The sequence below is a fragment of the Cnephaeus nilssonii genome (assembly GCF_951640355.1).
Source record: "Cnephaeus nilssonii genome assembly, chromosome: 4".
Lineage (NCBI taxonomy): Eukaryota > Metazoa > Chordata > Mammalia > Chiroptera > Vespertilionidae > Cnephaeus > Cnephaeus nilssonii.
The window spans coordinates 66,434,481-66,448,081 of NC_137075.1; the positions used below are offsets into that span (position 1 = coordinate 66,434,481).

Here is a 13,601-nt window from a genome sequence, read left to right on the forward strand (position 1 = left end):
CTAGAGGAGCACATGGTGAAGGGGAACTGCCACAATGATTGTGGTTGTTATTCCTGGCGGTCCTGCAATTCGTTTTGAAAGTAGACGCCACGGGAAATCAGAGAAGAGGCGGCTTGTGCTGGGAGCGCTCCTCGGAGCACGTGGCGGCCGGGTGGCAGCGAGGAGGAGGCTCTCGGTGGAGGCTCATGCGGAGGCAGGAGCCCTGAGCAGCAGGAATGAGGAAGACCCTGGGTGACGGGTGTCCACTAGGCTGGAGGCAGTGGGCGTGTGTTCAGTGACCTGGACCGATAGCTTCTCAGTCATGGGGAGCAACCCGCCAGCTCTCTGCTTCATGGTCACAGGAAAAGGTTGTGATGGCGTCGATGGCATGTCCGATGTGGACGACAAAGGTCAGGAGGCGAGACAGCGGATACATGCAATGTTTATCTTGAAATAAGCTGTAAACTGCTCGGAAATCCCCACGCTCACTTCCTCCAGGAAGCTGTCCGTTCTGGGCTGCCCCACCCAGCTCTCTGGGTCCGCCATCTCCCCGGCACCCAGACTCGCTGTGGGGAAAAGGCCCCTTGAGTGTGGGCTCTCCGGGCAGGGCCATCCACTCTGAAGGCATAAGCTGCGAGGAGGCCTCCCAGGCTGAGCACGCTGATTAGGACACAAACCAAGCCCTTGGCTTTCCCACTATGCTGGCTTCACTCAAGTGGTGACCTGGTTCCTGCCCACGAGGAACTGGTTGGCACATTTTTTGTTCCGTCAGACCAGGATGGTATGAAACTTTGATGGAACCAGAGGGGACCTCAGACCTCCTCCGTCCCAGCCCTTCACCTTACAGGGAAGGAGCCCCGTGTCCCAGGGCAGGCGTGGTGGGGCCAAGCCTCAGGCTCAGGCCCCCAGAGTCCCAGCCCCGGGCTGCCTTCTCTGCACAGAGTGGCTGTCCCGTTTGGGTGGTTAGGAAGCCCCAGGTGGAGTTGGAGCAGGTGGCGAGGGCATGAGACCGGTGGGTGCAAGGTTTCCCCACCTGCTGGGAGCCCCTCCAAGCTCAGGTGAGAGATGTGGTTTGCTGAGCACAGTTTTCAAAACTTCTTTTGAGAGAGCTCCTGTTGGCTTGGACATGCCTGGAAATGCCATCACGGGGTGATGTTTTAGTGGTAGAACGGAGAGCGAACAATACTCTGCACAGCACACGAGCCATGTACCATCAGAAGTCCTTAGGAAGAGCCTGAAATGCATTCTTTCAGCATGCGGGCGGGGTGCTGACCACGTGCCGGCACGGTGTTGGGCAGCCTCTAACTCCCATGGGTGGATGAGGGCGTCACGTGTCATCCAGTGTGGGAACTGCAGTGGGGGACCCAGTGAGGGGCTGCCGTCCAGCTGAGAGGGGACGGAGAGAAGGCGAGGGTAAATGAGAACATGGATCGAGCTTTCCTCTTTAAAGCACCCCTTACCCCAGAGTACGGCAAATCGAACGTATTTTCTGCGAGTAAATGGCAGTTCTTGTTTTGCTTGGTTTCTGGTGGTCTTTGGTATTTGCCCCAAAGGTAATGCCCTGTCACTGAGGGAAGGTGGGACTAGGGCCAATTTGTCCCGCGGCCCCCCCCCCCCCCCCGCCCCCAAGAGCTCTGCTTAGAAAACATCTTTCTCGAGAAGGTTTTCATCCAATGTGGGATGCAAAACACTAAACCTTAAACACCAGTAAATGGCCAAGTACGGCGGTGTGCCTCCCAACGTGATGTGGTACTGAGGACTCCCTTCCCCATGGGCTGGGAGTGCTGGCTTCCTGCGCTGCCTTTCAAGACATGCTAACTTCTCAGCGGTGCCTTCCTGGGGAGCCCCAGCCAATGAGGTCTGTCCTTTCTGCGTGTCCCTAGCGTTTCCTCCTGTGTCCCCCCCTGGAGCCCAGGGGCACTCATCCCCTGTTGTGCCCAGCACAGGCCCTGCACAGAGCAGGTCCTCAGTGTGACGTGTGACGTGACGTAAGCCAGGCGCTGGGTGGGTGAGTGTGGAATTCAGGGAGAGGTCTGCGCTCAGATGCGGCATTTGTGAGTCATCGTCCTACAGACGAGGCCAGGTTGGGAGCTGGGGAGGGTGGGACGAGCAGGCCCAGGCCAGCACCTGAGGCACAGCTGCCTTTAGGGAATGGAGAGAGAGGACAAGCAAGACCGTGCAGGGTGGCACTGAGGCTGAGAGTGACGAGACCCTGCAGCAAGAGTAAGTGACCAGCGGTGCTAGATGTCACAGAGCATCCGGAATGAGAAGGGTTAAGAGCCCATGTTTTCGATTTTGTAAGTCGTCGTCGTCAGGGCGGTCACAGGGGAGTGCTGGGGGCCGGAGCCCATGTAGTGAGCCCGCAGTGGGAGGAGAGGAAGAGGAACAGAGCATGGGTATTCCTGCTGGTGGCTCATCTGTGTGGCAGGGCAGCCTCGGGGCGGGGACGAGAGCGGGACCTGGGTAAGGGGGGACCCTTGGGCTGTGGCAGGGGTGAAGGATGGGGCCTTGAGTATCTCTTCGGCCAGTCTCTTATTAAGTAGATACGTGGAACACTGGCCAAGTTGTATCTCGGACTTGCTAAAGACATCCATCGATTCAGACCAATACACACTCAGGGGGATGGGGCGCATGGATTCTTTTGTAAGAAGTTTCTAGTCCAAAGATAGAATTGCCTAAGAGAGCTTCTGAAGGCGAAAAGTCAAGGCAAGTTGGTGTTATTCAAGTGAGATAATGCAGGTCAGATTTTTCTAGTAACTTCAAAGGGTGAAGACTTTGGACTTACTAAGTCTCTTTGCATCTCACTGGGAATGTTTCTGTGTTGTTGTTTTAAGTTTGTTGCTTCTTTTTGCCGAGTACTAGCCAGGAGCCCCTGGAGTGCCTTGGGGACTCTAGCTCACAGTGGGGCAGGGGGATGAATGCATCTTTTGGGGGCAAGGAAAAGACCAGAGGGGCAGACTCTGCCCTGAGCTCCTGATTGTGACAGTGAGGAGCCGAGGTGGCAGGAGCCTCTGGCCGCCCAGCTGTGACTCGGAGTGGGACAGGTGTTGGGGTAAGTCTGGAAGTATTCTGTGCTATCTGTGGATTCATACGTGAGTCATTTTGGAGACCCCTCTATGTGTCAAACTCACTTTGAAGGTGACATCAGTATCGGGGTGAGGGGGGAGTGAAGCAAAATGTCCATGTTTAGGATGATTCACAACACAGGGCTGATGAGGACCTGCCACCGAGGGGCATAGGAAGGGCCGGTAGGAGGGCTGGGAGGAGGCCTGAGGTGCTGTGGGCTGGGGTTCCCCGGGAAGGCGGTCTGGACAGGATGGGAAGCTCCCCCTGGCCGGGCCCCTTTATCCTACAGGCCAGGAGTGGGTCTGGAAAGGTTACGTGATTTCTTAGATTAGTCGCGGCTTCAGGACTGGCACTTGGGAACCCCCTGTAGAGAAAGGGCGTTCCGTTGTTGTCAGAGGACCCTGACCCCCACCTGAGATGCTGGGACGCTGCCTCCCCTGTTGACAGATGGTATCTGCAGCACCATTGCTGATGTTGGAGGACTTGGGTGTCTCCGTCTGTGCCGAGGCTGCCCCGCTTCCTGCAGCCGGGCCCCTGGGTCCCGGCCGAGGCGGGAGGCCAGCCCCCCTGAGTCACCCTCTGGCGTGGGGCCCGGTGGGGATTTCCACGCGGCCCGTGCTGTCTTCTTGTTTCCTGCCGGGCTCTGAGGCAGGCGGGCTGCCAGCGAGCACCGGTGGGCACTCCCGACCCGGCCGCTGCCAGCCGCCCACCCTGGGAACTCCGGGCCCCGGGGGTGGCTCTCGCCCACGGCGGGCGCGTCCCCGCAGGGCTGCCTGTCTCTGTGGTGCCGGTGCTGTGGGCAGCTCCCTAGAGGCCCCAGGGAGGCTGCCTCAGAGGGAAGGTTTTGTGGGGGGGGTCGGGGGGGGGGGGGGAGCTTGCCCATGGGCAGTTTGTACCGGGCGTTTAGGGTTATAAAAACCCAGCCTGGCCAGAATCGCCTCTCTGTAGCTGCCGACAAGAGCATCTGTGAAGAAAGCAACACAGCAGAGTTTCAGCCCCTCAGTGATTCCGCGATAGCTGCTTTCGTTAGGTCTTTCTGCGATGTCTGTGTCTCTCCCTCTCCGGCAGCTTCTAGGGCCTCCTTTTCTCAAAGTGAGGCTTTTCTCCACGGACAGGGCCTCCACGTCACCGTGCGCGTTCCCTCTAGAACTTTCTGCTCCAGGAGGTCACAGATGTCATCTCTCTTCGTTCTTATCACTGCACGGAAGGCTGTGCGATGGGATGTCTGGTCACCCCCCGCCTGCTGTGAGGGTCGCTCTCGGCCCTGCCCGCCCCCATCCTGCTGTGGTGTCTGGTTGCTGGTAGTTGCCTCACCAGCCTCTGGGAGTGAGCAAGCTAGGCCTGCTTTCTGCACGGTAATCCTTTGGCCTGCTTGCTATTAGAGGATTATGGGTAGTGATCGCTGGCTTTTTTTTGTTGTTGGGGGTGGAGGAGGGGGGAGGTGGGGGCTTTGTTAGAGCCAAAGCAGGCCTCAGGAAAAAACATATACTGGTTTCATAGCCAAATACACTGAAGCCCAGAGAGTGGGGTACTCGGAGGCCCTGTGACTAGCTAGGAGCTGAGCTGGCTCGGAAACGTTTGCTTTCCAGCCAGCATTTATCTGATCACCTTAGGAAAGCAATCACTCCATGGACAAGGGTAGATTTTTTTTTCCCCGGAGAGAAAAACACTGCAGCGACATTCCCTGTGGTCCGAGACACAGCACAGAGGGGCGGAGAAGAGCAGGGCTTCAGGGTTCGAATCCTGGCCCCACCATGTGGAAGTTAGGGGACCTCAGCAAGGACTTAACCTTTCTGAGCCTCAGTGCCTTCATTTGTAAAATAGGGATGAAATGTCCCACTGGATTTGTCTTAGAGGTTAAACTGGAACACGTGTACGGGATTTGACAAGCCCTGGAATATACGGTGAGTGCTCATTAGATGGTAGCTATGAATGTGATGATGGTATCCTCACCTCCTCCCAGGACTCTCGTGTTGTGTCCAGCACATAAGGCACTCGGAGATTCAGGATGCCCCGAAGCTGGGAAAGAGGACCCACTTGATTTGAAACGTTCTTTTAGTCACATTTCCAAATCGTGTGCTCAGTGTGTTTCTGCAGCCCGGAGGCTCCTTTGTAGGTGGAGAACCTCTCAGCTTAAAGTGATGGATCCAGCTGCTGAAATAAAAAGGTATACTACACTAGTACACATCCCCGAGTGTCCAAAAGTCTGACAACAGAGGGCAGAGAGCAGGCCCTGTGTTCTAACTTTTTGGATACCCTGTAGAATAAGACTGGGGAAAAATTCACTGGAAAATAGATTGTTGTCATTTTACTTGAAGGCTTTGGTCCCCTTGAAAGAGACATTGCTGGTGGCAGCCGTCCATCTTTGCAGCTTTCCCCAGCCTGTTGGTCTGCAGTGAGAATTCACTTCCTAATGAGGCCGGGAGGGCTAGAGAGACCCTCTGTCTTTAGAAGGAGAATCTATTGCCTTCAGAGAAAATGGACGTGTTGAGGAAGGTGAGTGGACAGATACTTTCTAGAATAGTTTCACAGGGAATTGGCAAAAGGGTTCTGGTTATTTTTGGTTAATGAGAATATTTGTAAATCAGAATGCCTCATTACCCCATGTCACAGCTGATCAAGGCCTCGCCTGTGACTGCGTTTGAATAGAAATGAAACACCACTGAAGGTGAAACTGCAGCTTTGAGGTTTAGCTTTTCACAGTATTCCTCTCGGTGTGGCCTTGGGGCACCTTGCACGCCCTCACAGCCCCGTGCCCAGATGAGGATGCATCCGGAGGGGTCGAAGGAACGATGTGTGATGGGGCAGCCAGGGGAAGGCTGGTGGCCGGGAGGTGGCCCTGACCTCGGTGGATTTCCCGGGGAGCGGGGCCTGGCCTTCCCCATCCAGAAACCTCATTTTGTCAGTTCTGGAGTCGGAACTGCTGGCTCCCATGAGCTCGCAAGTAGCTGAAGCACAAATCAAGCCACTAGTTTATTTGTTGAAAAGTACAACCACTGTGAGGTTATAACCAGGGCGTTCTCTTCTTGTAGGAACCCCACCCAGGAAGCCAAATGGTCAGAGGGCGTGGGTGGGTCAGGAGAAGGGGTGAAGGGAGTCATGGGAAGCAAAGGCATTGAGTGGCCTGGGCCCCGATGGCCGGTCCATCCCTGTGAGTGCTGGCGTGGGCGCTGTCAGTCTTGCAGTTTCTCAGCCTTGCAGCTTCTGTGCTGACCCCCCGCCTTCCTTTAGGGATCCAGACCTGCTCCAGAGCCTCTCTGAGGTGCTGATACCCATCTCAACCTAGATCCACAGGTCTTCTTGTGGGATCACCCTGCCGGCATTCGCTTTACACCTTCTCGGGTTCCCCCGTGAGTGCATGAACCCCAATACTGCTCACGCCAGAAACCAGCCCCCACCCTGGCCCCTTCTAGCTCACCGTCAATTCAGGCAGTCGGGACAGGATGATAGGAATTAACCACTTTTTTTTTTTTTTTTTTTTTTTTTTTACTGCGTCAAACCTTTTCACTTTAATAGCTCAACAGAGACATCTGTGGTGGCTTCCATCCAGAGTGTGTGGTATTTACTTTTGATTTGAAATATGAAAAGCATTTTTTAAAAGACAACTGACTCTCTGAGTCATGCCCAGGGGAGCAAACGGCCTGAAATGTGAGCTGGTGCCTGTGAGGAGGATAACAGGAGAGGCTGCTGCTGACTTGACGGGCGCTGGGGTTAGGTCACTGCTGGGATGAAGTGTGCTGACCATAAGAGCAACATGTGGGCTGGAGCGGCCGGCCGTGGGGTAATTTACTGCAGCCGCTCGCCTCACCAGGAACCCCACACACTGGGTTCCCACAGGATGGAAGACTGCATGGAAACCCACACGCGGGCCCCTGGTGAGCAACCACGCTTGAGCAAGACTTACCTTCTTTGGCGGGGTGGGTTCTGTGTGGGGGTGTTTGTCACCGAGCAGCTGTTCATGGGACAGGCAGCTCTAGGCTGTTGCTTGGTTTTCTTCTTTTCTTTTGCTCGGTCCACTCGTAGCAGCAGTGTGGTTAGAGACTATACATAACTCCCAATTGGTCAGCCCTTTAGCGTTGACCTTCCGTAGCTTCCTTCACGCCTCATTGCCACCCTGGGAGGTAGGCCAGGCCAGGTGTCCTCATGCCCATTTCGTGGATGAGGAGATTGAGGTGTGAGTTGAGATTCGTGCCCGTTGTCATTTCACAGGTGGTGGGGCAAGGCCAGAGCTCTGTGCCTGGACCCTAGGCTGCCGGGGTCCAGGGCCTCCTGCCCCATCTCCTAGCCCAATACCAGCTGTGGACTTCCTGGCTTCTCCCTAGACTTCCAATGGAACCCTGCAGTGTGGTCTGGGAACATGCATTTTAAACACGCTTCCTGGTGGCCCCTGTGGACCTTCGCTAACGTGGCCCAGTGTCTAACCCTGCTTAAACCGCCCACCTCAGGCATTAAACCTGTACCGACCCCTGGAGTTATCTTCATCTTGTATTGTGTGTTTAAGGCCAGTCTCCTCGCTTGAAATGCCAGCTCCCCGAGGACAGGGACCACCCCTGTCCTGGGCCCCCAGTGCCTTGGACAGTCCCTGACACCTAGTAGGCCCTCAGTAAATATTTGTTGGATGAGAGTATTTTTTCTCAGCTCTATTGTTAGTGTGGGAGGGTAGAGGATAGAATATGGCAGGTCAGGTTCAAGTTTCCCTTTGTGTAACTGTGTAAATCGTGTGGCCTTGCTGAGCCTCGGTTTCCTCATCCGTGGAATGGGGGCGCCAGAATACCTCCCTGTAGCTTCCTGGTGGGGATAAGGTCAACGCTCCCCACACAGGCACACACATTTCAGATGTTGGACACTCAGGGGAGGGCAGCTCATCCTGCGACTCCCTGGTGTGCTGGCGTGAGCAGCAGGGTCATCCCGGTGGTCAGTTTTTCCACTGCCATCAAGTGGGACCCATTTAGTTCCCAGACAGACAGGTGTAGGGCTGGACTCTGTGCCATGGGCTAAACACTGGCCGCCTCGGGCCTTAAATCAAAACCAGACACCAGCGTAAACCCAGGTGGCCCGAACGGAGGGCACTCACCAGAGCCAGGCCATGAATGGATGAGTAAATATTTACCCTGTCTGAGGTCGAATATGAACTGTCTACCAGGCGTTTTGTTTTTCTCTGTCTCCTCCCTCTCTGCCTGCTGTCCCTCCTCCTTTTAAAAAAAGGAAACCGAGAGGTTGAGAGGTTAAGTGACTGGCTTGACACAACCAACCATCAGAATGTCGTCTGGTCCTGTCTGAATCCTGCTCCTCCCGTGGGCGTGTCCTCCTCCTCGAAGCCTTCCCAGATTGACTGGCCCACCCTGCAGGAAGCCTTCTACCTGAGAGCTCCAGAGGATTAGACCAAAGGAAGGCTCCTTCAGTCCTCCTCTGTCTCCTTCCTCCCCTTCGCAGACCGCACTCGTCTGACAAGTAGTTGTGTGCAGCTCTTTCGTTGTCCTTTCAATTATCAGGTTCTTTGTATACCATACCTGGTGAGCTCCTTAAGACGCAAGGCTGTATCTTCTGTTCCTTGAAGGGTTCATTCCTTTGTACATCCACCTACTCACCCACCCGTCCAACCACACACACTCTGATCAGCCCACTTTGTGTCCGGCGCAGGGCTCTCCCCACCGGGCCCTGCAGAGTCTGTGCCTGAGCTGGAGTGTAGAGGACGGTGTGGGCAGGGAGGCAGTTTTTAATGGAATCAGAAGCTGAGCTTCTAAAACGTGGGAATACTCAGCCTAACTAATGAGTTCCTCTGAAACAAACATCTTATCAGGCCCTTTGCTATTCACCGGTTCTTTATTCCAGGTTCCTGCCTGCACCGCGGGCAGGAAGTTCATAGGCAAGAAAATAAATTCACCTTCCCTATCACTCACCCCTTTTAAAATGTGAGTAATTCTGTGCTAACTGATCCCGGGCCAGGCGTGGAGAGGGCTGTGCATGGACTCCCTCTGTGGTATGTCCTTTCTGACTTGCTGGGAAATCCTTGGGCGGCATGGGGATGGGGGTGGGGGTGGGGGTGGGGGTGGGAAGCAGAGCCTCGCTGGGGCTGAGCTCTCCTAGGATGTGTGATGTAGAGGCCTCGTGTGAATAAGGAGTGTGGGCTGCATTCTCTGTCTCATGGACAACGGAGAGGAGTCAGGACAGCCTGGGTGTGGATCCCAGCTGCTATCCCTGACCATCTAGTAGCCTTGGGCTAGTAGCTCAGCTTTCTGAGCCTCAGCTTCCTCACCTGTAAAATGCAGGGAGTGAACTTTACCCCCTGGGTTAAGGACTAAATGAGCTGGAATATGTTTTTACTCACTGACCTGGATCCCGGTGCATAGAGACTACTTGATCACATCTAAAACCTTGATCCCATCTAAAATCATAAGATCCCTGAGGGTACTCTGGTATGCACCTTTAGCATCGTGTGCTAAGTGCTATGGGGGCGAGGGGGGGGGGCGGGCAGTAAGAGCTAACACGCATCTTCTCTCCAGAAGGAGTTACCTTCTACATGGGGAGGGAACAACACCCACAGTAATAACTCTTGATTATTTAGTGTCCTAGACAGTGCTGTCTGGGAGAGAGGAATGCAAGCTACATATATAATTTGAATTCCACTAGCCATGTTAAAATGTAAAGTGAAAAAGGTGAAATTAACTTTTAATAACATACTTAACACAATATATCCAAAAAACACCATTTCAGCGTGTATTCACTATAGAAGTTGTTAATGAGATCGTTTACCTTCTGGTTTTTCGCGTGAGTCTTTGAGATCAGCGTGTTCTCTTCACTTGCACTTGGACTGGCCACATCGCCAGTGCTCAGTAGCCACATGTGGCTGCCACATGGGACATCCCAGCTCTAGGATCGATTGGTCAGGTCAGCTAAGGCGGTCTGCATGTTGAAGGGCGATCACTGCGCTCCCAGGGGGTGTGCCTTGTTTGGGTTATACAGCCCCTGAGGAGCAGAGTGGGCTAGAGTTCCGTCTTCTCTCCACTAGGAGCAGGGGCGCCTGGCCTTTGCTGAGGGTCTGCTGTGTCCCAGGCGCTGTGCTAGACACTCTCCCTTTGTGGCTCCACTGAATTCTCACGACAGCCTTGTGTGGTAGATGGGTATCGTGTGCATTTTACAAATGAGTTAGCAGAGGCTCAGAGGAGCCAAGCAGCTTATCCAAAGCCACACAGTCAAGAGATGGAGTTGGAGTTCGGACTAGGGCCTGCTGACTCCAGAGCCTTCCACTCACCTGTCCTGTTTTCCCTGTACAGAGGCAGGGAATTTGAACACGGCATAGTGCTTAGGCCAAGTACTCAGGGAAAGCTCCAGGGCACAGGAGGGGCACCTTGGCAGGCCTGCTAAGCAAGGGCTTAGGACATCAGTTCAGAAGGCCTGGGCCTGCCTTGATTGAGGTGATGTGTGTGTAAAAGCAGGATTCCTTCTAATCCCAGCTTTTTTCTTAAAGTCAAACTCTAAGCCATTGGGGGGCGGGGCTGGAGATAGCTACTGCAGGTATGTGGTGGGGGTGGGAGCCAGGGATTGGCGGGATCTCCCCCTGCCACCTAGAAAGGCCCCTCAGTTTGTGTAGCTCCAGGCAGCGGAGACTTTCTGCTTGGGGAAATCCCAAGAATGTGGGGAGGCCAGGATTGAGCAAGTTCTTGAATGCATGCGTGCATTCATGCAGTCACTCACTCACTAAATATTTATTGAATACGTGCTGTGGGCAAACATGATGGGTGTTATCTTGTCCTGCGTGCCATTGCCTTATACCTCTGAGGAGTCAGCATGGCTGGCCCTCACAGCAGCCCTCTGGAGTACGCACATTATCCCCATCTCCCCTTGTCACCCCGAGGCAGCCCATTGTAATTTCCTCCCCTTTCTAATACCCTCCTCTGAGAGTGGAGATCTCTTGCAAGAGATTAGATGGCTACTGAATGGAAGACCCAGGACCTCAGAACTAATGGGTTTTGACTCATTTGTCTGTCTAGCCAGCAGCCAGTCATTGAGCTCCATCTATTTGCCAGGCATCGAGCTACATTCTTCGATCTTTTCGGTTTTGTTTGCAGTGTGATTGCTTTAGTTTATATTTAAGCGCCATCACAATGCTACCGGATGTTGAATGGTGGCTGATGTCTGTTGCATGCCAGGCACTGCACGGGGTGCTGGTCACCGGCTACTCCGGGGATTCCTCCCGGTCCTGTTGTAAAGGGGGGGAAACCGAGACTCAGAGACATGTGACTTTCCAAGGTCACATAACTTGGGTGGAGCTGGGATTTCAACCCCAGCCTATCTCTCTGGAGTCCTGATTTAGCCGCTACCTCTCAGTGCCTTCCCTGACCAGGGTCCAGTACTGGTCCCGAAATGAATCCCAGCTTGTCCCAGTACCTGCTTGTGAGGCCGTGTTTGGTGTTCAGTTTTGCCACCTGTAAAGTGGGGACAGGGGCTGCCTGTCCACCCTCGTTAGAAATCAGCCTGCCCAGGAGCCGCTGCTCCTGTAGGAGCTGCCTGGCTAAGCACAGTGCAGACCATGAGCGAGATGGAGTGTGTGTGAGCCCATCAGGCACCTCCTCCCTCCCTTCCTCCCCCCTCCCGTCCTTATGCAGGGCAAGCTCAGGACCTGGGCCTTCCTAGCGGGAGCATCCTGGACCTGTCATCCTCCGTGGCACCGACAGCCTAGGCCTGTGGTCGGCAAACTGCGGCTCGCGAGCCACACGCGGCTCTTTGGCCCCTTGAGTGTGGCTCTTCCACAAAATACCACGGCCTGGGCGAGTCTATTTTGAAGAAGTGGCATTAGAAGAAGTTTAAGTTTAAAAAATTTGGCTCTCAAAAGAAATTTCAATCGTTGTACTGTTGATATTTGGCTCTGTTGACTAATGAGATTGCCGACCACTGGCCTAGGCCGACTTGCAGGGAACCCACTGCAGCCTGATGGCCATGGGAGAGGCCCTCCACTCCAGACACATGGGGCTTCAGAACAGGAAGGCCTCTTGGAGAAGAACTAGCAAACCGTCCGCTTTATAGAGGGGGAAAGAAACCAAGTCCTGGAGAGATCAGCCATATAGACTTTGTGTCCTGCAGAGGCGTCCTAGCTCCCTGTCTGAAGAGCCAGTTCCCACGCTGGGAACCTCAGCCGGCCTCACAAGAAGTGATGCTAAGAATTAAACACCTGCTGGATGAATGACTGTCCTCGCCGCCCCTGCCAGGGGCTTTGAAAGGCACAACCTCACCGTGTGCCCTTTCCAGAGATGGGAAATCAAGGAACATTTGCACTGTGTGGAGGTTGGCATCCCTGGGAATCTGTGTGCCTCTCCATAGGCACGATGGAGTTAGACCAGGATGGACACCCCATGCTTCTCACCAGGGGTCGAGGAGGCAGACTCCCAGCCCTCTGATCCAAGAGATAGGGGCTCCAAGGCTCTGTAGTAGGAGGAATTGTGGAGGAAAGAACCCAGGGTAGGAGGCCCGGGCGCAGGTCCCTGCACCTGTGTTCATTAGCTGCGTGACTTGGGGCATAGCACCCCCTCTCTCAGCCCCTGTGGCCATATCGAGGACGATGAACTCACAAATAAGCTTGGGTTGTTGTCCTTGCAAAACTTGCCTGAGTGAAATGAGGTGTCATGCTTAACAGCACTGAATAACCAGGAAGCATGATTTTTATATAAGACGGGCTATTTTTTTAAAAAATCATCAATGAGCTGCGGACACCTCCCACTTCCAAATTGCAATGGGCTGTCCCTCTAAGGCAGCCCATTGTAATTTTCTCTTCTTTCTAATAAACTCCTCAACCTCCCTGTAACTTCTGCTCCGCCCTGTAGAACAGCCCACCATTCAGTCGGCTGTCCTTAGGGACACACTGCCCTGTCCTCTCAGACGTCTCTCCTCCAGGCAAAGCGTCCACAGCTTCCGCACCTGTTCCTCCTCCGATCCAGGTGTTGCACCTCCTCCCCCTCCTGGTCACTCCCCTTTACGTGCCTGTCCAAGTTGTCTAAGGCTGATCCGGTGTCGCACCCAAGACAGGACGCAGTAACCCAGCCAAAGTAGGGGAGCCGTGGCCTGATTGGGGCGGGGCGGGGGGAGGTGTCTGTGCCCTGCCCTCCGGGTCGCCGTGACAGTCAGATCTATGGGAGGGTGGACTCGCTGGCATTGCTGAGCTGCTGGTGGAAGTGGGAAAAGCCGTCCCGGACCTCTTCTCTGTCTTCTTGCCAGAGGAAAGCCATGTCCCACTCGGCCCATTTGAGCACTTCCGGGCTTACAGCTGTAATCTTCCTCACTGTAGCATAAGCTTGCCCCAGATGCCAATATTATATCGTGTTTTTTTTTTCCAGAAAAACTTAATTGGAATTTTTAATGCATTTTTGGGGTGGTGGGCTGTGTTTTCATTTGCCTCTAAAAACAATGAGAAGGAAAACAAAGTATGATCTTATTGCCAGAAGTTATGGAGCCAAATCTGAAATTAATTTACAAAGTCATTAGTATTTTCCATTTGCGAACCCCAAAATGAATGTAAGTGCAGTTCCTTGTAATTAACTACAAATTAGAAAAGGGTTGAGAGG

The 13,601-nt window shown here is 54.1% G+C and overlaps 1 protein-coding gene across 3 annotated transcripts in view; it reads left to right on the plus strand.

Annotated features, from left to right (window-relative positions):
- SMAD3 (SMAD family member 3) overlaps positions 1-13,601 on the plus strand; it is a 252,296-nt gene that overhangs the window by 185,208 nt on the left and 53,487 nt on the right. The window contains exon 1 of one of the 3 annotated variants that reach the window (XM_079768744.1): positions 2-2,202. The exons of the other annotated variants lie outside the window; for them this stretch is intronic. The gene's annotated coding sequence lies outside the window, so the exon portion shown is untranslated. Of the gene's footprint in view, position 1; positions 2,203-13,601 lie in introns of those variants that run through there. 3 annotated transcript variants of the gene reach the window in all.